The sequence below is a fragment of the Camarhynchus parvulus genome, chromosome 12 (assembly GCF_901933205.1).
Source record: "Camarhynchus parvulus chromosome 12, STF_HiC, whole genome shotgun sequence".
NCBI lineage: Eukaryota > Metazoa > Chordata > Aves > Passeriformes > Thraupidae > Camarhynchus > Camarhynchus parvulus.
Window position 1 is genome coordinate 870,815 of NC_044582.1, and position 26,738 is coordinate 897,552.

A 26,738-nucleotide genomic window follows, 5' to 3' on the forward strand; every position below is an offset into this window, starting at 1 on the left:
CAATAGCAGCCTGGGGGCTGTCTTGATGGGTTTTATAAAGGCTTTTTTATAACTGGATCTGCCAATAGTTATTTCTTCTGTGCCCTTCTTCCCAAAGGCAAGCAGGGCTTGCTCTTAGATAAGAGGATCCAAGGCAAAGTACAAATATGCCTTTTATCTTCCCAGAGGCATCAGAAGCTCAGCATCTCCTTCCCACAGCTTCCTCTGAAGCTGCCTGGACGCCTCGGCCACGGGAGCGCTTCCCAGCTGGACCCTGAGATAATCATGGGAATAATTTCCCAGCATCACAGAGCCCCAAAATGGCTTGGGTTGGAAGGGACCTTAAATCTCACCTTGTTCCACCCTCTGCCACGGGCAGGGACACCTTGAGCTGGCCCAGGCTGGTGCCTCTGGCCATGGCAGGACTGGCCCTGGGCACTCACTGCCCCAGAAACTCCGAAGGGAGAAAGAGCCGGGGAACCATTCCAGGGTCAGGGCTGGGACAAACCTTCAGAACACCTGAGACAAAGAGATCCTCACCCAGGGCTGTGGGCAGCAGAGGAGACTGCAGCCACACTGCCCTTTGAACAGGGACACAAGTTGTCCACAAGGCTTGGAACACATTCCAAAGGCTCCCGAGCAGCACAAAGGTCGCACTTCCCCCGGCACTGGGCTCCCTGTGGGCTGAGCCTGCCCAAAGTTTTGGAAATGCCTCTTGCTCCAGCCCAAGGAGGCATTCAGGCTGCAGGCTGAAGAGCAGGATCAGCCTGTGCCCTGTCACGGGGGCACAACCTGCCGGCACTGCCGAGCTCTGAGCCCGGGCTGTCCCCAGCCCTGCCCCGCTGCCAGCACTCTGCGTGGCACAGGTCCTGCAGGGGCACACAGCACCTCAGTTCAGCCTCAGTGCTCCAATTTCCTAAATCCTAATTTATTAAACCTTAAATCCTAGGGAGTCCCGATTTCCAAGATCTCCTGGGAAGGATGGCTTTACTTGCCATCCAAACACAGGGAAGGGGCTCTCAGGCAGGTGAATGGTGACACAAGTGTGGCTGTGATTCAGCCCTCAGGATGATGTGGGAAAGCAATGTCCAAGAGGACTCCCGTGTTAGAAAACCAATTTATGTGAAAATAAATGGCTTTCAGGAGAGCTGAACCAGAATGCTCTGTGTCAGGATGTAATTCCCCTGTGTAATTCCCAGCCACGGAGTTCTCCCTGCGCAGAGCAGCCCCATCAGACCATGAAAGTGGCCCCCTGATGCCATGCAGGAATATCATTCCTTGCTCTGGTACCACAGCTAATGAGAATTCATTGAATGCAAAATGCCATGCACGCTGCTGAGACTTTTCCAGAAGGCCAAGGCAGGTGTGACTAATTCAGGAGCATATTTAATTGTTAATTGATCAGCTTGCAGCTCCACACCCCATGCAGCACCCTCAGCATGGAAATGCAGCAGCTCAGGCTGCCTTGCCTTGCCCACCTCCAGCTCTGTTTAAGTGTCATTAACCAGCCGGTAAATAGGGACGTGAGGAGCTTTGATTTTATTTTAATTTATTTGTCTGTTCCTGCAGTTGTCACGAGAGCCTCATTAAGCAGCTCTGCCACACCCCCCCCAGCAGTGGTGAGCACAGGAAACCCCCCAGCAACCCAAGCCCTCTTCAAACACCTCACACACTCGATACCTGTCAGGCAGTTAATTATACCCATGAATTATTGTCTCTGCTAAAGATGACTGAACGTGTGACACTTTGCTTACTGCATGAATTCCTGCTGGTTTTATGATTACTGTCAAAGAAAATGATTAATAGGTAGATATTGCATCAAGGACAGCAACAACACAGCAAGAATTAGAGTCTATACTTGTATAGCAAAATTAATTCCTGTTAGGAAAGGAGTAAAACTCTTACCAGGCATTTAAGCAGAAGACAGTTTCCTTGAAATCATTTCCCACCCCACGTTTTCATACTATGATCCATCCCCAGCACAGATGTTAATGACATGATTCATAAGCTTTACATTGATCAGTACTTACCAATTCCTAAAACGTCATCTGACTCCTTCTGGAAAATGCATGATCTTGTTAAAAGCAGATAAGCTCAGAGCTTTATGTTCTCCCTACCCAATTTGCTTTGCAGTCCACTGTAAAGGTAATTCTGTTCAAGCCGAAGAGCAGGGAATGCTCCCATAGAATTTATTTCTTTGTACATTCAGAACAAAAAGACCCAAGCTCATGGGCTACTTCAGGAGTTTAAAAAATCAAAAATACAAACAACAGAGTAATTGAAGGACAGCAGCAGCAGCACCCTTTCAGAGCAAAGCCTGAATGCCAATTTCTAACTCAGTCTGAGGAGACAAGGAGCAGCAGGAGCAGCAGTGTAAGCAGCAAAAAACTCAAACTAATTCTGCCCCAAAAGCTGCCATGTATATTTTTACCATATGCCTCACCTCCAGCAAGTACTGAAGTACAAAAAGCTGCCTTGAACAGAATGAAACTCCTCTACCACTAGACAAACAATTCTACCAGCTCAGTAACCCATGGTTCTGCTCCAACAGGCTCTTTGGAAAGGTCTGTGTAAATAAATAATAAAACAGGCTGTTAACTTCTCTGGACTGCCCTGGATTAGGTTTCTGACTTCTAGGGTTTCAGTGCATGTCATTAGACCCTGCACCCTGCAAGCACAGAGCCTTGGCAGAGTCCAGCCCAGGCTGCTGAAAGTTTGAGCAAAACTTTGATGCAGTAATTTTAATGCAAAGAAATTTAAACTCAAAAGAGTGCTGGAAGTTCATTTAATTTTGAGCTACTTAGCTAAGCTGGCTTCTGGTCCTTTCATCCCTTTCCTTTCAATGAACAGCAGAACCTTGGAGAGGCAGCTGGTGTGGGCAGGGAGTGAGGGCAGCTCCAGCCCTCACCCATCACTTCCACATTCCAGAGTCAGGGATTGGGGGGGACCCCTGGGGGTCATCCCGTCCAACCTCCCTGCCCCAGAATATCTCCTGCAGTTATCTGAGCTGCCCTAAAACCCCCACATGGGAGTTCCAGGAGCCCCCGGTGCTGCACTGACAGTGCCCGTTCAGGGCAGCCACCCTCACCTCGAGGGTTCTGTGCAAAGAAACACTTAAATAGCTGCAAATATTGCAAACGCTGGTGCTTTACACCAACCCTCAAGCAAGGATTAATCTGCAATCACCTGCTGCCTCTACCAGCCCCTGCCTGTGCGTTTTGAGCTTTTATCAATAATAATACAGAGTGCAAGACAAAAAGAACACACAGAAGTAAAAGTGGGAGCATTTTAATGAGTGCTCATAACAAAAAAAAGGCAGGAGGAGCTGATGAAGTTCTGGCCCTCTGCTCTAAGAGGGCTGTAACCCATAACCAGCTGAAGCTCACTGAACCTAAACCACAAAGCTCTCATTTACATGAACAATCAGATCGAAATAACCCAGCCGTGTAAGCACCCACCCACCCCGGCTGAACACAAGCAACATTTAAATGACTTTTTAAAAACAACAATTCCAAGCAGAACCCAGCAGAGTAATTCTGCCCTTGAACGAGCTGCTCCAGGTAGAGGAATTAATGCCACGGTGATTCCCTGCAGCTGCCTGTGCACAGACCAGGCACAGCAGGGCAGACACTCACCCAAATAATTCATTTTAGGATGCAAAATGCACAGGACACGCTCACACACCCCCAACACAGCGTTCTGAGGGCCACCCTGGCTATGATTTGTTCCACTGGCACTGGGAGTGCATCAAACATTCCCAGCAGCGTGGGGCTGCCAGGCTGAGCCCATCTCCCAGCAGAGCAAGGCTCTGGGACAGCCACAGCCCCACCACACCCAAACACGGCACTGAAGCCTCCAGAAAACCATCCGTGCCTGAGGATGAAAGCTCTGAGATCAGTGACAATGACTTGCATTTGGCTTTGTCTTGTAGCTTCTCAGGTGCAGCATTTTGCAGTTGACAAAGAAACCCACGTAGAAGCTGAATACAAAAATAGACAGGTTGTGGAGATAAATATGGATATAGCTGGGTTTGGGGTTCTGGCTTTTCTTTTTAATCTTATAAATGAATTTTTAGTGATTCTCATTAGTGTTTAAGCCATAAAATAGCTACAGAAAATCACACTGGTGACGTCTGATCTTAATGAAATGTGCCAACTCCACTGCTCCCCACTGTAACAACGCATAACAGACATTCTCCTTATCCAGGTGAGCTTCACAAACATTAACCCTGGAGGTGCCAGGAGGAACAGCTGAGGTGGGGGCTGGAGTTGCCATTACAGGGGAGAACTGACAGGCACAAATGAAATATCTGATTATTTACCCCATTATCTCTGCTCACATGTCAGCTGCTGATGTTTGCCCATGAACTGCAGAGCAAACTGTGCCCAGCCCTGGCTCCCAGCCCACACTTCTGCACTGGTCCCAGTGTAATTCAGAGCAGTCTGGGTGCTCAGAACATTTATGAACAACCCCTTACACTAAATTTTATGTGCTCCAAGCTTCCAAATTTTATGAGCTCCATCCTGACCACCCCAGCTCCAGTAGCTGCCCTGAAGGCCCCCAGAGCCCAAAGGGGACCCTTTCACTGCTCAGGGTGTTGGTTTTCTTTGATGAAATCACTGCATTGTTCCATCAGTCTTCAGGAAAAAAAAAAAAAAAACAGAAAAGTAGACAACTAAAAATAAAGTATGACCAAACCAAAATGGAAAATGTTTGTAGCAGAAGGAAAATGAGGAAAGAAACTCCCAGACAGCTCAGACTGAGGACTAATTCTTACTTTTTTCCAGATGTGTGGAGCACTGAGAAGTAACTATTGACTGTTTTCCTCCATTACTTGCACTAGAACTTGAAGATGCAAGCTGAAAACTATGTGTTACCCTGCTATAAACCCTGTAATTTATTCTCTGTGGGCTGGGATGTGCTGATTCAGATGGCTCCAGTCTCCAACCACTAACCCCATGCTCAGAGCTGGCTGGCACAGGGACCCCAGCAGTGATGAGCCATTCCCCACACAGGGTCTGCTCCCATCCCTCTCCAAAACTTGTTCCTCTGCCTCAAAACTGCCAGGATCCTACAAACAACAGGGCCACCCTGAACATATGGACAAACAATTCCCTGATTGTGCCTTTGCCTGTCCCCCAGCCGTGGGGTCACTGAAGTGCAGCTGTAACAGAAATGAAAGGTGAAGGGAGCTTTCCCAGTCCTGCTCCCAGGCTTTGCCAGCTCCCTGGTTTTGGGGCAGTTTTCCCCCTGTAAGTATCACAAGTGGGGACTCCCAGAGGAGGAGAGCATGGCTTTTTAGTGCCACAGCCCCTCACTTCAGAGGCTTCAGAGGAGTGGAAGGGCAGGGTCACCCGCAACACAAGGACTGGGACAGTGACAGGGCAGCATGGAGGCTGAGGGACTCTGCAGGGCTGTGGTGACAGCACAGCCACTGCCACCTCTGCAACTCCTCAGGGGGCTGGCACACACCTCTGATGCCATCCCAGAAATGTGGGAGACAGAGCTCTGGGCAGGAACACTGAGCAGCCTGGTGCAGGCAGGGACTGCAGCCACCAAGGAGAGCCCAAAACCCCAGTGTGGCACGAGCTACTGCTGGGCAAGGGAAGGGACAATCCCCCTGCATCCCACCAGTGCCAGGACAATCCCCCTGCATCCCACCAGTGCCAGGACAGGAATGACAACTGTCCCCTTGGGCACTGTCCTGGGGCTCGGGGATTACCCTGTTCTCTGCTGTGGGGCTCAGCCAAACCCTGCCCCTCTTGCCCAGAGCAGCTGTGGCTGCCCCTGGATCCCTGGCAGTGTCCCAGGCCAGGCTGGACAGGGCTGGGAGCATCCTGGGATAGTGGAAGGTGTCCCTGGCCATGGCAGGGGTGGCATGGATTAATTTTAAGGTCCCTTTCAACCCAGACCACGGTGGGATTCTCCCCTGCTGTACCTTGGGAAGTAACCTGGCCGTAGTGAGGCTTCCCGGGCTCAGAGCAATGAGCTCTGCAAGGACACAAGTTCCACGTTAAGTGCAACAAGCTCAGCTTTGGCACAACAGCAGAGAAATGCCTTCATCTTTTTAACTTTTGCAACTGTGCTCTAGGAGCTGGCCAACAGCCCCCGGCAGCAAAAAGGCACCATTCTTTTTAGGCAGTGCAGTGTATTTCCACACCACTCTCTCCTAAGCTGATTCCAGCACCCCCCAGGACTCCCCCAGGCCTGAACCCTTTTCTGTGCACAGTGTTTGCCCTGCAGGCAGCCATGGCCCCACAAGGCTGGGCAGAGACAGGCCCCACAGACAGCCATGGCCCCACAGGGCTGGGCACAGACAGGCCCCACAGCCATGGCCCCATAGGGCTGGGCACAGACAGGCCCCACAGGCAGCCATGGCCCCATAGGGCTGGGCACGGACAGGCCCCACAGCCATGGTCCCATAGGGCTGGGCACAGACAGGCCCCACAGCCATGGCCCCACAGGGCTGCACGGACGGCCCCAGCCATGGCCCCACAGGGCTGGGCACAGACAGGCCCCACAGACAGCCATGGCCCCACAGGGCTGGGCAGGACAGGCCCCACAGGGCTGGGCACAGACAGGCCCCACAGGCAGCCATGGCCCCAAGGGCTGGGCACAGATGTGGCCAAGGCCCGCAGGCCTCGCAGCCCAGAACAGGCAACAAAGGCCCAGTGAAATATGTTTTTGTAAAGCTGCTGCAGTCCAATGCAAATAAGATCAACCCTAAGGCCTCATTTTCCTTTTGGAGTGGGGCTGTTTTCTCAGGCAGGCACAAATGCCCTCATTCATCAGGCCTGCAGGACAAGTGGCCCAGTGTGTGCAGGCAGGGTCTGTGCCCAGTGTGGGGCACTGGTGTGGGCAGGGAGGATCCCAGCAGGGCAGCACCCAACTCCCTCTGCTGCTCCACAGCACAGCCAGGCTCATTGGAACCTCCAGCCAGGGCTGCACAGGCTCCAGAGCTTCACAGAAAAGAGAAGAGACAGAGAGGGAGAAGGACTGGGATGGATGAGAACCTGAGCTGCAGGGGTTGCTGGAGTCTCCCTAAACACAGGAATAGTTCCAAGGTCTCTGAATTGTGTCACAAAAGCAACTTAGGGTGGTAGAGAACTTTTTCCACAAAGGAAAACTCAGTTTTTTAAATTCTCTTTAACTTCTTGGTGTAGTTGCCAAAGAAAGATAGGATCTGTCAAAACAACCAAAAACATTAATTGAAAATGCTCTTGTTACTCTGCATCTTACTGCCTGTGAGAGCCACCAACAGCTCTATAAATAAGCCCTGCCGTGAATAACTCAGCTAATATTCATCCCACCCTACACAGCACTAAGGTCACCGATGAAATAAAGAACTGGCTGTTTACAGGACATCACAGTTTGCATGTCAAACTTCAGGAAAATCACCACACCCAGGCCTCTGAGGAACTTTTAAAGTTTAGTTTTCCTAGGATCATCCACCCTCAGGGCTGAGGGGTTTGCACAGGACTTGTCTCAGGCAGTTCCAGCAGCACCGAGGCTGGGATTAACATCTGGGCTGCAAAGACTGCACTCATGTGCTTCTTTCAGGCTTTCCCTCTACTTCTGGTTCTAAACCCAGATCATAAATAAAATTATTTTTATCTTAATCGAATCGTCTCTCGGGGATTATTGCCAAATTCTATTATATTGACTCTGCTGGCAACTAAGGGATTTCTTAGCTTTATTCTGGTACCCTGATGATAAAAAGCCTTCCACAGTCTCATTCCGAGTTGTAATGAGAGTCCATGCTGGAATTCAGGCTCTGTAAACTATTTCCTCAGCCTGAATAATTATGCAGTGTGAAATGCAGTAATTACTTGGATTACACGACCTCTCCAGGGGACCTGGCATGGCCAAAGGTACCACTTAGCCCACGCAGCTGCGTCCCCCCAAGAAACCAAGGCCTGGGAGTGGGAAACTATTTAAAAATATACAAAAATCGCGGTGAGGATGCACAATCATCAAGTGTCTCTCATTCCTGCCATGAGCTCTGCTGGAATCCTGGGCAGCTGCTCCTGGCAGGGAGCAGTGTCCAACAGCCCGGGCTGTGCCCAGCCAGGCTCAGCACCCACAGCCCAGCCCCTCCTTCAGCCCCTGGCTTTGCCCAGGTGGGCTCACAGCCCACTCCAGCCTGGAGGCAACAGCCACTGAACCCAGGGGTTTATCCTGCCCTAAGAGCCACCTTCTTCACACCCCCCTTCCCTGCAAGTGATGCTTGCAGAGTGCCAAGAACAGCTGCTCAACCTCTGGACTTGGGAGACAGGACAAACACAAAATTATGACAGGCAAGCATTCAGGAGAGAAGCAGAATTTTTGAATTTTCACTTGCTAAAATAAAGTTTCTTTCATATTCCTATTTTCTCCTGCTTGCAAATGAGACAGAAAACTACATTTTCCTGGAAGATTTCTTTGTAATAACCATATAATTTTCTTTTTGCACGTTCAGTATCAGTCTGAGGAAGAAGAATTTACCTTAACAGCGCTCGCAGGCTGCTGAGAGTTAACTCTGCAGGGAGCAGGAGCCCAGCAGCAGCACGGGCGAGCTCCCACACACGCACCTCTCAGCCTCCCAAAGAAAGTTTTACAAATGCCCCCGTACCTGATTGTCCTGACAGAAATGCAGTATTTCCACATCAGGTTCCACATGGCACTGCCATCCCCCTTCATGGCCTTGCCCGTGGTGTTTGCAGGGGAGAGGATCCCAGAGCCCGGCACGGGGCTCGGCAGCGCAGCAGAGCCAGCCCAGCTCAGGCAGCAGCCCAGCTCTGATTCACCAGCTCCAAGTGATTCCTCCGACCTCCACTCAAGTGAACTCCCAGGGAAGGCAGCTTTCCCATCTGAAGGCTCGGGTTACTCCTTTCTCCGTGATTTATAAGATTCGGTGTTTACATTATTTGCAAGCCAGCAGAGATTATTAGAGGCTGTTCAGAAAGCTCCGTGTTACACTCGCTGCTCTGAACTGCCAAGTCAGAAAACTCTACCTAGGCAGCACCTGCAGAAAGTTATTCCCATTTATTCCACTTCAAAAACCCCCCAGCCCAGTAACACTGCCCTAGAAAATCCCTTACAAGAGCTGTAAGTGCTAACCCAGGACATGCTCCATCAAATGCCTCGGGCTGGAGGAACCCTCAGCTGTTTGCAGAATTTTCTGTGTACTGTAATAAACTTTTTGGTGCCAAAAAAAAAAGTAATGAGTCATTTTCCAAAGCTGGATTTGAAGGCATACAAAGAAGTCCTGGCTTTCAGTGGTGAGTATCAGCTGTGACACTCAGCCTGGAAATGACAGCAACAGTAAAATGGCAAGATCTGATTAAAAAGAAACCCCAAATCAACCAACCAACAAAAAAACCCAAGAAAACCCAAGAACCCCCCAAATCAACCAAAAAAAACCCAAAATAGATTATGTATGTGGAATCCTTTTGCTGTGCTGAATAAGTTCAAACACACAGCATTTATTGCCTAAAGTTTCAATGAATTGAAGCCCTGGCACACACTCACATGGCAAAAACTTTAGAAAAAAGTATTGGTACTGTTGTTGTAGAGACCAGCCTTTAAATCCTGCCCTGGCATCTCCAAGACCACCCTGCAAGTCAGAGCTGTTGCTCTGACAGATTAAAAGTTCCCTGAGCCTTTGCTCAACCCACACTCCCTTCTCTGCCTAGGTCAACAGCACCATTATCAGGGGCCCTTCTGGACATCAGATACATGTTTATATTATAAAACTTAATTAAGCAAGAAACCAAGTTCATGCTGTTTCTTCACAGAGCAGAATCAGCCCGTGATTAACTGTCTGTTTGCTGTTGCATAACTCCATTTTCTCTAAGGCCATTTTGCCCAGGGTCTCGTGACTGTTCCCACTCTTTGAAATACATTCTGCTTTGGGAGTTCCTGATAATTGCTCCTGGAGCAAGCTATTGATGGCTGGTTAGGAAAAGTCACACCAAGGTCCACAGCACACTGTACATTTAAATCAGCTGCCTTAATGAAGGAAAATTACATTAGAAAACTTTTATACATCTGTTCCTAACATAATCACAGAAATACATTTCAATGCTGGAAAAAGCTACGTAAGTTCAGGCAGCCCAGCTGAACCCTGTCCCTTCCCTAACTTCAGAGATGGAGTGCCTACAGGAGAGATTTTCTGGTTTTTGTACCCTGTGCACTTGCAAGATTTCATATGGCATAAATAAAGTCATTATATAAAGAGAATAAAAGCAGTAGTTTCTTTCCTGTGCAGCACAGAGGTATCAAACAGCACCCTCAGCTGTGTCAGCTCCCTCCCTCTCTTTGAGCTCAATCCTGAGCCCTTGGTGTAATTGATGTATTTAGATTACACCCTCCTTGATTCCCCTGCAGTCCCAATATTTTGACAGCACCAACATCTGCAGGAACAGTGTTTTTATCTGTCTCTAAAGATAGATTCAGTGGAAGAGATCTACAAGAGAGCAGAGTTTTCATCAACTCCTTCAGCCACGTTTCTAAATTTTATGCACAACCAGCGACCAAAGGAATTAAAACAACGTGGGAACATCATGGGGCAGAGGTGAGATGCTGCAGGGGACTGGTTTTTGATTTGGTTTGGTTTTTAAATCGTTGCTGCAGCACTTCCCATGAAAACCAGACCATTAAATAGTGTAGAGAGTATTTTAGGTCTTGAGCTGAGCTTGTCCACTGATTTCCCAGAAGACCTAGACAAATTCAAGTAGTTTCTCCTCCAAACAACCAGGGAATATTATTATTTTTGTTATTATTATTATCATTATGCAGGAAATACATATAATTTAATACACACCCAGAAAATGCTGCACACTGTGCAAATCACACCATGAGCTAATATAAGTCATAGCTCAGTTCTGTGATTAGATCTCTGCTGTGAGAAAGTGCTATTTATTCTGCCGCAAATACGAAGAAAGGATTGGTGTGAGATGCTCCTTGGGATGATATTTGAGGGGAATATTCAAGGCCACAGCATCCTGCAGAGCCCAGGGAGGGCAGGGCCTGGCTGGATGTGCCAGCAGCACCAGGGAATAGCTGCTGATTGCTGTGAAGAACTGGAGATTAATAGAACCTGATTCTGTCTCTCATTTTCTCTAAAAGCAGCTCCTCTGGGGTATCATCCCCGAGGAGGTCCCAGAAGGGATGGCCAGGAGGAACTGGGCACATGAGCTGTTTGTCAGTAGCCAGAACAATCCCACTGAGGAACAGAGGAGCTTTTCCAGGAGCAGCGGGACACTGAGGCCCTTCTGTCTGGGCTGTTTACTTCCCTCCCCTTTGCTCCAGCGACATCACCGTGCCCCAAACAAGGCACACATTTGCATGTCAAGCGATTTCACTGTTTGGAAGCCTTGTTTGCCTTCCCTTCAGGACAACCAGGATGAGCCCCAGCACTGCAGGGGCCGTGTCTGCCCTAGACATGGATTTTCCATTTTGTGCACCCATCACCACCTCTTGTCACCACTGCAGTGACACTGCACCCCACACTCACACAGGTTGGGCTGTTTGGAGCTGCCTGCCTGGGCTGTTCCTCCCCTCTGGGTGTGGATGAGAACTTCATCGCTTATCTCTTCTCCTCGCAATCAAACAGATTCCATTTGCAGCACATCACTGCACCCACCCGAGCTCAACTCCCCACACAGATTTACTCATTTGCTGATTTTTTTTTCTCCCTGGAAACCTTTCCTAGCTCTGCCCTGCTTGCAAGAACCCACAGCAGCTCTCCCTCCCTGCAGCCCCGTGTGTGGGGACCCATGACAGTGCCCCATGGAACACAAGCTCTTGAGTCCTCCCTGACCTGCAACAGGAAGGTGCAAGGAGAAGTTCTGCCTCCTTCCAAAATTTCTTCCCACTTCAGGACAGTTCTTGCCAAACCCAGCATCACTAGTGGCCACACTGGATGCCTTGGACCTGCTTGTTGCTGCCTGCAAACCAGGGAAAACATTTTGCATCTCTTCTAGGAGGAAATCTTTAATTCCAACAGCCACAATCACTGACTCAGAGATGATGCTGTGGCTTTTGGGAGCTGAGCGCACCATGGAGGCAGCTGAAGGTGGGTTCCCCTGAACTGCAGGGTCAGCAGAAAGGCTCTGCTCAGCTGCTGGGGCTGCAGGGGAGCTGCTGATGCAGGAAGGTTTGCAGCAAGGCAGCCTGGAACACCAAGACAGACACACAGCTTTGGGTCTGCTGACTGCACACAGGAGCAGGGAGCTGCTGCAGGGCAGGGAAAACTGTTGGAAGAATCAATATCACAGAAACACTGGGAAAAATTCACCAAGTTTGTCAAAGCCCTCAACTTGGCCACTGCCAAGCATGTGCCACTCATTTTAGGAACAGTAATGGGATTCTCCCAATGGTTTTGATTCCTAAATGAACCAAGAGCATTGGAGAGAGTTAGAAATCCCCCAAAATCCCAGTGCTGGGGGGTGGGGAGGGAAAGAAAAGCAGAATGGAATCACAGAATCATTTAGGTTGGAAAAGCCCTCAAAGACCATAGAGCCCAACCATTCCTCAGCACTGCCAAGGCCAGCACCGATCCACATCTCCAAGTGCCACAGCCACACATCTAAATCCCTCCACGGATGGGGGCTCCACCACTGCCCTGGCAGCCTGTTCCAACCCCTTCAGTGAAGAAATTTTTCCTGATATCCAACCTAAAACCTCCCCTGGCACAGCTTGAGGCCATTTCTGAGGAACGGGAGGTTTTTAATCTATTTTCTAATTTTCACACTGGAAACAAAGCTGCTGCAGGCAAAGACACCACAGGGGACATAAATCACTCTAAGTATTTAAAAATGCTGGAGCTGAGGTTCCTTTACAAGTTGGAGGTGGTGTGTTACTTTTAAATGCTATTAATAGAAAGGCAGGGCTCAATTTGGAGTCTCACACTCCATCAGTCTCCCCCCTCTGGAGATCCACTCCTGCTTGGCAGCAGGGCCTGCAGGAGGATAAGCAGAGCTTGGTGGGTACAAGCAGGGAGAGGAGCCCAGAGCAAAGCAGCACCCAGGACAATGGATCTGGTTTGGATTTGGATAAAGCTGAGTGCCCTGCATGGCAGCATCCCCTCAGCCACGGTGTGGGAGGTGATCAGTGCTGCCCCTGTGCCCAGGCCCAGCCTAAGTGAGCTCAGCACAACATCCCTGCCACAGGGAACCTGCCCTGCTGCAGCCCTCAAGGGGGAGGAACACAATTTGCCTGGATTTTTGAAGCTTTACCACAATGAAATGGTCCCAAACCAGGATTTGACAGCATTTCTGTCCTGATATATGTTACATTTGTAGGTCATTTGACAAAAGGAAAATGTGACTGCTGGAGCCAGCCTGGTTTGGGTTGTCAGTGCAGTCCCAGACCTATTTTTAACTTAGGTAGCACTCCCCTCATACAACAGCTATTACCAATTAAGGATTGCAAGGAGTCGTACAAATAGATGGAGTTTAAATTTTTCTTTGAAAAAGCATTCTGGCTTTTTAGACTACTTGGGGCATCTTTAACTCCTCAACCTGCGACAAGCCAACATTTTGACTTAGGAGGTTTTAATAAAATATCTTCACCACTATTTTCTTCCCAGCCTTTGCTGCATTCTCTTCCATTCCCTTTGCAACCTCCTTTGCTGATTTTTCACAAACATTCCTAAGGAAATGCAAACCCTGGTGTTTCCTGGGAGCTGACAGCAGTGACATGCACATGCCAGTCCTGCTGGGGAACAAAGCCAGCCTGGACTTGGCATTTTGGTAAAGGGCATCTCCCCTCACCCCCAAAGGCTGGAGAGTTTGGGATCCTTGGCAGAGCCCTTCCAGCACCCTCCAGGCTGCAGCTTCTGAGAGACTCCTGGGATGTCTCCAGGCCACCACCGGGCTCCCTGTGCAGTGACTCAGACTTGGACAAGGATCAAAGGGAACTCAGAAAGCTTCCAATTCCCCTCTGCAGGGCACGGAGCCAGAGGCACAATTAAAATGTGACTGCTCCAGGGGCTGCCCATCAGCTGCATCCAAATACAGGAGAGACTGAGAGGGAAAGAAAAGCCTGGCAAACTCTGAGTGCTCCAGGGATCCAGCTAAAGAGCAGGAACGCCAAGCACAGGCACCCCAGTTCCAAAAGATCCCCACCAAGCTGTCTGTGGAAGGTTAAAATCTGTGCAAGAGTGAGGAAGGGAGAACCTGAGGGCTCACAGATGGTTCCTGGGTGAGAGGGAAGGGGGTGGAGAAATGGAAAGTTTTAGGAACTCTGGAGAATTGATGTCATGAGGACAGCAGAGAGGCAGGGGAAAGGTGGGAAAAGATGAAGGAAAGGTGGAGGAGAGGCAGGAAGGGAAAAGGCAGGAAGGGAAAAGGCAGGGGAGAGGTAGGGGAAAGGTGGGAAAAGGGAAGGAAAAGGGAGGGAAAAGGGAGGGTGAAAGGGAGGGGAAAAGGAAGGGAAAAAGGCAGGCACACACACAAGGAACTGTCAGGTCTGAAACCCAGTTTAACCCAGCTCCAGCACTGGTCCAGGGAGGCATCACAGCCCCACAGATTGGTGCAGGGTTTGGCTCAGCCGTGCCCAAATCCCACTGCTCACCTCGGGGAAAGCAGAGGTGTACCAGGCAAACCAGAAGTGTGGATTTGAGGCATGTGAGCAATGAACACCTACACAAAGACTCCTTCAGACACAGAGAACAATTCATAACATGGCAAGGAAGGCTTCCACCAGTTTAGCAGGTATTTGGTGTATTTTCATTGAAATTTCTCAATTTGGAATCACTTCCCCGAGCACAGAGAAATCCTCTGATGGCTTTTAAGGCCTTTTTGCTACTTTGTGTGTTTATTCGAAGGCTTGCTCCTGATCATTTTTCTGCTGACTGTGGGAATACTGCAATGTGTGCTGTTTGCAGGCTGTGCTTGCAGAGGGGGTGGATTTGGGAGGTGGGGGAAGCTCTCAGCTGCTCTGCAGCTGCAGCAGCCTGGCCAAAGGATCCTCTGGAGAGGGAGCTGCTCCGGGGGCACATGACTCAGCCCTGCTCTGGATGAAGTCACTGTCGAGTGAAAGCAAACTCTATTTGTTTCTACCAACATATATGGTGAACTCCAAATGCAAGTTCAAGGCAGAGCTCCAGTAATTCTCCCCACCCACTTTGCTTTTGTTTTGTTTGGGATGCTGCAAAGGAGCTCAGTTTAAGTGACAGCAAGGAGATGCACAAACCCACTGACATCACTGCCCAGCACTGTGCAAAAGCACTTCCCTGCCCTCATGAACCAGAACGTCAAGGATTTTTCCCTTTACTCCTGTTCCTGAGGTCTGTAATTAGTGTGCAGCCATCGCTTCCAGGAATGTGGCATTATAGGATTGTATACGAGTTCTTCCCCCTTCATTAAATCTGTTCTTAAATAATGAATTTAATTATGTAGTGACCCATGGCCAGGGAGTTCTTTACACCTTTTTTTATGCTGCCTTCCCCTTAAAGGGAGCAGCAGCACGCTCTGTGCCAGTTTCCCAACACATCTGAAGCCACCTCACACAACCCCAGAGCAGAGTCCACACTGGCAACACCAGGAATGAGGAACAAAGCCTCTCAAAGCACATTCTTTTTAACAAAGAGTTAACCCAAAGGACAGCCCTGACACAGATCACTTCAAGCTCGTGTGCTGCCTTTGAAACAGCATCTAAATTAAGGCTGGCAATTCCTTTCGTGCCTTCAAATGCTACACATTTTTCTAGGATAAGAGAGTGGGAGAGAGGATGAGCGCAGAGCTGCAGGTGCCTTGCAGAGTGCAATATCAGAGTGGCTTCAAGGAGCTTCTGACACTCAGATACTCTGATATTCCAGGGTGGCAGCAGTAAGCTGCTCCTAACAAGCCAATTCATGAAAGCATTTTCATTTTTAATCAACACTGAAACATCCTCATGGGAATGCATCATACACCAAAATACGGACCTATTTTGCCCAGAGATGGGCTCAAGCACATGAATCACCCTATCCTGAAGCAGGGTGCTGGAACTGTGAGTCCCAGCTGAAGGGTGGCAGAAACAATTCCAGCTAATCCCTGGCTTCAAAGAGCCAGCCACCTCTCCCTTTGTTTATTCCACTGGGGTGGCTCATTACAAATGACCCTAATTGCTCTGGAAGGGACTCGTGCCTCCTTTAGAGAGACCAAACTGATGAAAGAAAAATTGAAAATGACAAGAAATAATTTAAAAACAGTTTTGTTTGCCAATCAAGGCATTCCAATAAAACAGCCTTTACAAACTTGGCACTTGCTTTATGTTTTTTGAAATCCTCCTGTTTTAGCCAGAAGAGAGAAGACATTCTGGGAGAGAAAATCTGCAGATTACAGCTGCCCTCGGTGCCAGTCACACATTTCCTCACCTTCTGCTTGATCTTTAATGCAATGCTAATGGTAACAATTTCTAGCCTGGGCTATTACCCACCAGCTGGCAGCAGCACAGCACGGAGCTTTCCCCCTTGGCTAAGGAAAATCTTCACTTTCACATGCTAAACCTGGACTCACATGGGTTTATAATAATCCTGGAAGTAAAGCATGAGACGTTCATCCTGCCAAGCCCGCAGGAACCTGACAGTGATTTGCTCATCTTACACTTTAATCTGCCACAGAAACACATCTCAGCACCCTCTGTGTTTGCATTCAGAGGGCACCAAAAGCAGCCCTCAAGGGAAGGGCTCTGACCAAAATGCACTCGGAGTTACTGGCAACTGAAGAGCACTGAGATCTCATTTTCATGAATCACTGAATTACCAGACATTTCCTGGAGCAGGTTTCTACCCCAATCCCCTGAGTTTGCTTTGTGCAATTTGCTGACACTTGGATAAATCAGTTTATCTGCAGGTTTACAAACACGTTACTGGAGGCACAAGCACTGTTACCTTGCAGTAACTTCGTTTTGTGAACATACATGGGATGGGCAAAGTCCTGGTTACTGCAGGTGCTGCCAAATTCGAGGAACAGACTGCAAGTGTGGTTGGTGAATTTCTCCCAATTTCCTCCTCCCCTGGCTGTGCTGAGAGAACAAACTCCAGAGAGGCTCTCTCTGTACAAGTGGTGTCTGCCCTTACCTGGCTTTTTTTTTAGGAGTGCCACATGCCCAGCTTGCTATTTTGGAGCTGGATTTTTTACCCTGTATACATAAATAAACTTGAAAACCTGTCCTAGTTCTTCTTTCTCCCATCACCCAGGCTCAGTGTTTGCTTGCAGTGCCCCAGCTGGCACTGCAGCCACAGCCAGGGAGGGAGAATGGATAATTTTCCTTGTCCCCATCTCTCCCAGCCCCACAGCTCTGGGCAGTGGGGCCACCACAAACCCCAACACACCCTGCACAGAATTCTCTTCAAACCCATGGATTTAATCTCCATGGAAGTGCACCCCAGAGCAAGATAAGATTATACCAAAAATCAGAACTGTCCAGGCCAGGCAGCAGACCCAGAATCACTGAATTCTGGCTGGAAAAGCCCTCAAAGATCATCGAGTCCAGCCATTCCCTCAGCACTGCCAAGGCCACCCCGACCCATGTCCCCAAGTGCCATATCCCTGTGTTTTCTGAACATTTCCAGCAATGGGGACTCCACCACTGCCCTGTTCCAGTGCCTGACCACCCTTTCCATGAAGGAATTTTCCCAATGTCCACCCTGCCCCTGCCCTGGCCCAGCCTGAGGCCGTTCCCTCTGCTCCTGTCCCTGTTCCTGGGAGCACAGCCCGACCTCCCGGCTGTCCCCTCCTGTCAGGAGCTGTGTAGAGCCACAGGGTCCCCCCTGAGCCTCCTTTGCTCCAGGCTCAGCCCTTTCCAGCTCCCTCAGCCTCTCCTAGGGCTCCAAAACCTTTCCATAGCTCCATTCCCTTCTCTGGACATGAACTCACAAGAATTCCCTGAATAATAAAAGCTGGAAAACACAGCTGGACATCCCACCATGGAGCAGCAAGTCACAGCTTGCAAAGCAACCAGGAACATTTTCCACAGCTCTGAGCAGTGACTGCAACTGAAAATCAGAGTCAGGCAGTGCACAGAAGGAAGGAGCATGGTCACTCCATGGAAATGTTACCCAAGCCCTGCTTTGGTTATCTGTTACCTCATTTTATACACAAAAATAGGAAATATATACACAGGGCACACACAGATCCTCCCCACTGCCCCTGGGCTCTTTTCCAAGAGCATTTAAAACAATTTACAATCACTAATAAAAAGTAATTGAAAGTCTCCAGAAAGTTTTTTTCTTTCTTTTTCAGATGAACTTCCTTGCATTTAAAGTTTGTTATTCTGCAGCACCTGCTTTTCACACTTGTTTCTGCTTTAACCAACAAATTATTTTGTTTCAAACGTGAGGAAGTCACAACTTTCCTTCAATTTCCTTTGCTTCTCAAAAAGATGAGAACAAAGTGCCTCTCTGTGATGCTGAAGTGCTTAAGGTCTGGTTTTAGTGCTGCTCATGCAGACAGAAGATTCAAGCACATCCAGGCTGTGATGGCAAGTAAATTAATTCTCTGGAAGGAAATAAATGGGCAGCCCTATTGCAAGGGTTTCCATTAGGAGATGTAGAATAACTCCCCAGTAAATTCATTTGCCACAAAGCTGGGATTTTGCCAGGAACCCAAGACAGAAAGCTTGAGTTCAGTATTTATTTGTGTCAAAACAGTCTGGCTCCATTTCTATTATTTTATATGGTTTCTCAGCAAGGAAAACATCACAATGGGCTGGGACTAGGTTGGGAATTTTTTGGCTTGGCAGTGGAATCTGTGAAAAACTCCAAGGAGAGGAGAATAAAGCTATCTTTTGAAACTTCACAAGCCAGTGGTCACAGATGAGGGTCCCGTGTTACTCAATGCAGAAAGTGCGGGGCACCCCCGAAACCTTGAAAAAGATTGGAACAGTTCCCTTTTCCAGCCTTCAGTCGCTGCATGAAAAATTCAACTGCAATTAGCATTTAGTACAAAGCACTTTCTGTAGGCTGACAATAGGTAGCCAGGGCAGAAAGTGTACGTAAGGAGAACGGAATCCTGGTTTAGAGAATCGCCCGGGTTTTGTTCGCAGCAAAGGGATCCCCAATTTCCCCCCAGCAGATTCAAACCCATCCAATTCCCTCTGTTCAGCACCATAAATCAGGAGCAAGGAAAACGAAGTGTAGATTAAAAAGCATCAGGGTAAGTTCAGGGACATGTTAAATGGAATTGCTTATTTTGCTGTTCCATTAAATAGGCAAGCTCAATGCATCTGACACCCAGACCTATTCTTTAGGATCACCATTCACCATCAATCATTTAAGCTGGGTGTCAGACCTGTCTAAGTGAAGTGCCCACTGCTCTGAATGACTCTGATGTGCACTTTGTGCTGGGAGGGAGAGGAAAGATGAACTATTATATTGCTAAATATCTCAGTGAAATAAAGGGTCTTCTCTGCGTTCCATAAATTCCCATGACATTTCAATTAATCTGCCAGTGTCGTGTACTGTGTGGACACTCCAGCACGAGCCACTGTGCCTAAAGATAAAACAGCAGGGAAGAAAAAGTCCTGAGTCTGAGGTGATGCGACCTAAAGTAGAGGTTAAAACCAAACAGCACCCTCACCTTCACATCTGCATGCACAGAGACAACAGCAGCTGATAATTAAAGCAATAAAGAAAAAAAAAAAAAAGAAAGAAAGAAGCAGCTTTACAATCTTTGTCACAAGTTCTCATTAATTGCCTACCACTCCCTTCTCCTCCCAGGAAGCACAACGGGGAGGAAAAACCCTGGTGGCATCATGTGCTAAAGAGCATCGCAGAGTTAACGTTTTCTTACCTTTTATAGAAACCATGGAGAGGCTGGAGACATAAAAACTGCCAGTAATCCAAGCAGAAGGCCTTTAACTTCAGCATTTTCCAGCACTCCTGCCTGCCGCCACCGCGGTCTGCAGCGGGCTTTTAGCGACACAAGACTTTTTTGTTGGGGTTTGAATGAGTCAGGCGCGGTGTCCGTGCCCCATGGCGGGGCTGCGGCATCGCCCGAGCCGGGGCAGCCCCGCAGCCGCTCAGCACCTGCAGCCCCCGTGCCCCGCTCGTACAAAGAGCCGGCCGCACAAAGGACACGAGTGCACGGGCGCTCTGTGAGCCCGCTCGCCGCTGGCTCTGCCACAGCCCCCAGTCCTACCGGGATCACTGGTGTTACACAGAAATCCCACTTCTGCTTTCGGCTGGTTTAGGCCGTTCTGAGAGCCCCCCCCCGGACTAACAGCGTGGAGAAATCCCAGCTGCGGGCTTTGATGGAGCCTTGGGAAGCATCCTTAGAGCTCCCAGAACTTCGGAAAATGCAGGCAATGATCTCGATGGGCTGTGACACCACTGCCCGGTACCCAGAGCGCAGCTGTGATCTCAGCACACGGGGCTGCCGGCGTTTGCCCTTTTCCCTGTTTTCCCCTCCCCCCCGTTAATCAGCTCCTCCTGTACCAGCACATCAGCTCCATTGTCTGCGGCACCTCGGGAGCTGGGGGCTTCTCGTGAGGGGAGGGGAAAGAAGTGGAAAAAAAAGGAAAAAAGCAGAAGAAGAGAAGGAAAAAAAAAAAAAAAAAAAAAAAAAAAAAAAAAAGAAGGCAGGCAGGAGCTCAGACCCTCCCGCTCGCACACCAGATTGTGCTTATCTGGTTCCCAACGCGCTTTGCCAGCGAGCGCGGGGGGGAGGATGAACCAACCCCGAAGCGCGGGGCGGCAGCGGGACAGCCCCCGGGGCGCGGGCACGGACGGACGGACAGAAGGACAAGCGGACAGAGAGGCAGGCGGACAGACAGGCAGGCGGACAGACAGGCAGCCTGCCGGCAGGCACGGACAGCCCCTCCGGGGAATCCCGGCGGAGCATCCCGGGGGATCCCGGCAGCCGCAGCCGCTCCGGAGCCACCCCCGAGCCGCGGGCTGGGTCTGCCCGGGCTGGGATGGCAGAACAGCAGCGTTTGCTACCGAAACCTCTGCCGGGCACGAGAAACGCGCGATGCTTTTGTTCTGAGAAGACACGAGCACAAATCTTTAACAATTTCTATATTTTACCATGGCCCAATTCTACCAACTCCCTCCCCTCCTCCTCCTTCTTTCCTCTCTATCCCAACGTGAACTGCCACGGGTGGAATCACACAGGGCAGGGTTACATTGGAGATTAGGTGGGAATTCCTCCTGTGCGGGTGGGCAGGCCCTGGCACAGGATGCCCAGAGCAGCTGTGGCTGCCCCTGGATCCCTGGAAGTGCCCAAGACCAGGCTGGACAGGGCTTGGAGCCACCAGGAATAGTGGGAGGTGGCTTTAAGGGCTGGGCTTTGAGGTCCCTCCCAACTCACATCAGCCTGGGATTCTGTAAAGCTCCTGGGATGGAAGAGACCCACAGGATCATTGATCCAGCCCCTGGCCCTGCACAGCCACCCCAACAATCCCACCCTGGGCACCCCTGGCAGTGCTCCTGGAGCTCTGGGGACTGTGCCCATTCCCTGGGCAGCCTGGGCACTGCCCAGCACCCTCTGGGGAAGAACCTTTCCCTGAGATCCACCCTAACCCTCCCCTGCCAGAGCTCCAGCCCTTCCCTGGGCGCTGTCACTGGTCAGAAACCAGATCTGTGCCCATGCCTCCCTTTCTCCAGGCTCACAGGACACTCTGAGTTAACAACAGCACAGAACTGCTCCATTGCAACACACAGGACTGGCACACAAGAACTTCAACAGCAATTTCTCTTAAAAAAAAAATTAAATTGTTGCTGTTGTTAAATAAGAAGTGTCCTGAGGGAGACCAATGCTTGTGTGCAGTTTGCTCTAAGTTTACTCTTCCAGCAACTACAATTTAGCTGTTTCTGATTCTGTTTCATTTCTGAAAATCCCTCACAGGAATTACAGAAATACAGATTGCACTGCTGTCAAACAGGTATAGAAGGACTTGAGAGTTCAACAGTCACAACAACAAAACCAAAGCAGAATCTGACAAAATGCTTCAAAACCACTCTGGCACTTGGACAAGTGTTCAAAACAAAACCAACAAACAACCAACCAAACAAAAAACCCAAACAAACCATAAAACACCCCCACAATCCCATCCCTAAAATGCCACAAGAATTTTAGCACTGTTTCAAAAATATGCAGAGAAAACCAAAGCCCTAAGCCTCAACCTGAGGCTCTTTTCCATGTGGACCTATCTAGTTCCCCAAGTGCCTGGATAATAAGCTATATTTAGGGATCTATATAAGCTATATTTAGGGGTCCTGGTTTTCCTCATTGTCACTGTGCAGTTACAGAAATGCCTTGAATCTTCTTAGAAAATTGCCTTGTGTAAGTTTAATTAAATGAAATTATAAATATATGTAAGAACTGGCAGTTTCTTTAGTGCACCAAAGAAATCAGGGGGTTATGCTTAAACAGGGTCACACTTTGTGTGGTATTTCCCTAAAAACACCTTATACAGGACAGGGCAGGTGGTGGGAATGACCAGATCATGAGAAAAGCAACTTGGAGTGAAAAAATATGTTTGACTGGAGCCTTTCAAAAACATATTTTCTTGTGAGGATTCTCTTTCAAGTACCCCTTTCTGTCCTTTCCTTGTGCTGCCTGCACTTATTTGCTGGGATTTCTTTCAGAGCAGCACCAGAGCTGGTGACTCCTAAGCAAACACAACTGGTTATCTGTGAGAAGCAACATCCCCCCAACAGCACAAAACACTGCCCCAATCCAAGCCCATTTATCATCCTGGACTCATATTCCCTTGGGCTTCATTAGCTTGGCAATTTTCAAGTCACTGATGCCATCATGGTGAGGATATTTAGATTTTCTTATCAAAACTCTTTCATCCCAGCTTTTCATCCCCTGTTCTCCAGGGTGGTTTTATCTAAAGAGGAACTGAGGGAAGGCCCTGGAGATTCAGTGGCTGCTGGTGAGCCCCAACCTCCTGGCACTGCCTCCTGCCCTGGGTTTGGTACTGCCAAGATGGCAATGGGAAATCCTTTTTCCTTTGTTTCCACAAAAAAAAAAACAGCACAAGAAAATAAAAAGAAAATAAAAAGAAAAAACATGAAAGAAGAAAAGAAATTGAGTTTTCTTTGTTGTAACATTTTCATGCCTGGATTTTTTTACATTCCAAGGAAAAAAGAAGGAAAAAAGAAAGAAAAAAAAATGGCTACATCCCATAATCAAGGCCAGTTATTCCCAGGATCAAGGGAAAAAGGGAAAGCCAGCCCAAGACAAGTAAGCTCAGGAGACGCCAGCCAAAGACTCGATCCTGAAATGAGACTTTTCAGGAAACTTCCCCTTTGTCTGTTCACATTGCAAAGCAATTTCTTTCTCAGCATCATATCCTTTCCAGAAAAAAAAAATCCTATTTATCACCCTAATTATCTATTTCTAAGCAGTGGGCTCAAGCATAGGAGCCATGTACCCATGGATTTCCTGGCAGCATCCAGCCCCGATTATCCCACCCTGCAGAGAAAATGCTAATGAGGACTTTTGCAAATGAAAAGCCCCACGCTCTCAACACGTTCTTCATTTTCACTTGTCTTCCAGAGGAAAACAACAAAGGAAATTAAGCTTCACCTCACGCTCAGCCGGGATGTAGAAGTGGTTCTTTCAGAAAGGCATTTACCGAAACCTTTGACTTGGAATTCCCAGGCCTAAGACAAGCAGGGATTTTTGGATGTGCTGCAGCTCCAGCACTGGAGCTGTAAGCAGTTTGCTGAGAATTTCTGCAGTCACTCAGAGTTCAGCCTCTGACAAGGCTTTCAAAAACAGCCCCTAAAAAAAGGGCCAAGTGGATATTGAACATTGCACCACCTCCTTTTTTAGGGGTGGTTTTCTTGCCAACCCCTGGAGCTCTGAGGCTGAAGGAAAACAATCCACTGAAGGACAAAATAACCCCAGCATGAAGCCAGTGCCTGCTGGAGTTCCTGGGGTACTGCTTTCAAAAGTTGGGCAGACCAGGAAAATTAACTTGTTTGGTGACAATCTTTCACAAAGTACTAATATTGAACTGCTGTTATTTACTCAGTTAAACTTTTAGAGTGATATGCCAGGAACAATCCTGAAAAATATTTCACTAGCCCAGATAAACGGCGTATCCCCCTATTTAGGTGGAGCACAGAAATTGCAGAAGTTCAATTGTTTTCCACAAGTCTTTCAAGACTCCGGGGTGAAACACTCGACTGGCCACACACAAAAATTCATGGCAGCCACTCGTGTATTGTGGGGTTCAGGAATCTCATGGGACCCAGACAGTGTGGATCCCATGTTCATCCACGACACCCTGCACACACCACATTAAAAATGGGGGGAGTACAGAGCAGGGCTACAAACCAAGGGTTTGGGCTAGCAAAGAGATGCTGAAGTTCCTCCTGGAAGGTTGGAAGGCCTCGCTGCTCACAGGACACCACAGCACACAAAAAAAAGTGCAGTAAGTGGCCTCCACGTCAAAGCTGGGGGGAAATTCCTGGGCTGGACAAAGAATAAGGCAAATGTTGGTGTTCAAGGCTCTGGCAAAGCAGATGTCCCGCCCTGCCCCTTGCAGGTATTCCTGGGTACCACCCCTGAGCATCCCTGCCCCACCAGGGCAGGTGGAAGAGCTCACACAGAGCCCTCGGGCTTGGGGACGCCCTGTGACACCCCAAGGTGTTGGTGACAAGCTCTGCAGAGATGCCCAGAGAGTCAGGACATAAATCCAGGTCTCTTCCTTCCATATTGACTTGAAGGGCAGCTCTGCTGCCTAGAAACCTTCCAGAAACTCAAAACAAAGTTCTTTGGCTGCAGACAGCTCTCAGAGTTCCGCCCTCCCCCGCAGATGAATTCTAATCACCATTTGATCCCACCCTTTATTTTTGGTTATTAAGCCACTCAGCTGCCAAAGTACCCATACAGAAAGGTAGGAAGAACTTTGCTGTTCTCTTAATTCTCTTTATCCTGACTGTCCCTTCTGCACATCTGTTCCCTGGGCTCACACAACCACTGGCTGATCAATTTACTACAGAAGATGACAAATTCGCCCCAAATATCTGCAGAGCTCAAACATTTAAATTTCCAGCTCATTTGGAACAGGCCTGGCAATTCACCCCTCCAGAAGGGCCACGTTAAAATTTAGATACTAGGAAACAAAATATTTTTAGATACCAGCTGAAAGCTGACAGAGGTCAACTCAAAATATCCAGAATAAATCCTGTGCAGGCTATGAAAGAAATTGTGCCAACCAACATATACACAGATACAATATGCCAATTTTTACATGTTTTCCACTTTATAATGGACAGAAGCAAGATATTCACATTAACGTTTACTCTTTTCAGCACTGAGTGGTTCACTGAGGGGAAATGTCCCTTGTGATGGGAACAGGAAATTTGTGAGCAGGCAAAATGCAAAAAGAGTACCCTGACTAGGAAATACCTGACAGAACATGGGGCCATGTTAATTGGTACATCCCATTTTCTGAGTTGTTCAAAGGCCAATTTGCTCAACAGGCTCATGAGAACACATCCAGGAACAAGAAGCCTTCCATTATCTTTCATTGGACTTAATAAATAATGGCCTTAATTCTGTCTAATTACAGCTCCAAAGCAGGCCTATTTGACCTGCTGAAGGTATCACATGCTCTTTCCTCTATAACTATTTAACACTAAGAAAAATTCTCAGTTTTATCTGATAAAATCTCAACAGTTTTCTTCAGTTCCTCCTCTGTGATTGTTTCACTCCATATTTTTAAAACTCCACAAAATTATTCAATTTGCAGTTAGAGTGGCATTTTTACATCCTTGTCTGGTCACCACCAGGTATTATTTCAGCCCAGTCCTCACCATTCAGAAGGATTTACTACATGCATCTAATTCTTCCATATTCCTCACTGATACCCTCCTCCCATGGAAAAAAATACTCCATGGATGAAAAACCATTGTAATAAAATCTATTTCCAGCCTGCAATAAACGTGGCAGCAATACCTGGCTCTGGTAAATCACACCCCAGCAGCACAGTGCTCTTGTTAAAACAGATTTGCAGAGGAGCAGAGCAGGGGGAAGTTGGGATTTTTCCTGCATTGTCCTGCCAGACAAAGGCCCAGTGTTCCCATCACACTGGCAATGGGACAGAGTACAGTGGGGACTGAATGTGGTCCAGTGCTGCTGGGAGAGAACAAAGGGAATATCACAGCAGAGGGGGAGGCTGCTAGGAAATGGCAGCAAGGCAAATGCTTCACTTTCAGAAGACTTTACACTGGGTAAGAATGGAAGATTAATTACATAGGGGCCTTAATTTGAATAAGGTTAAACAGAGCAGCTCCCATGGTTGTGTTCAAGCAAGGTTCAAATGACATCATGTGGGAAAAAGTCACATCCTCAACCCAGAGCATCTCCAAAGGAAGACTTGTACCAAACCAGCTGCTGATTTGAGGGAGGGACCCTGCCCCAGCTTTATCAAAGGAATTCTGTGCCTTTGATGCACTTTTCAGTGTGGAGGGATGAGAATAAAAGATGCAAGGTACCCATTTGATATGCAGTGTTAACAGGGCCAAACATTTCTTTCTAAATGGAGTGATCAAAGTAAAACCCCAGTTCTGGCAGTGCCTCCTGTGACAGAGCTCCCTGAAGGGTGGGTGCTTTTATCAGAATGCTGAGCAACAGAAACACCAGTGACATCTCCACACAACTGTCCCCAAGGCAGCACAGACCTGCCAGGACAGGACAGGTCAGATATTGGCAGCATAAAGGTTGTAAAACTCTGAGAGAGAGGTGGTTTGTGCACAGACACACCTTCTGTCCCTCCCCTTGGTGCTCCTCCCAGAACAAACCCAGGCTTGGAAGCTAGAACTG

The 26,738-nt window shown here is 48.5% G+C and overlaps 1 protein-coding gene across 1 annotated transcript in view; it reads right to left on the bottom strand.

The window, feature by feature from the left end:
- Positions 1–26,738, bottom strand: part of IQSEC1 (IQ motif and Sec7 domain ArfGEF 1) — a 295,721-nt gene that overhangs the window by 113,047 nt on the left and 155,936 nt on the right.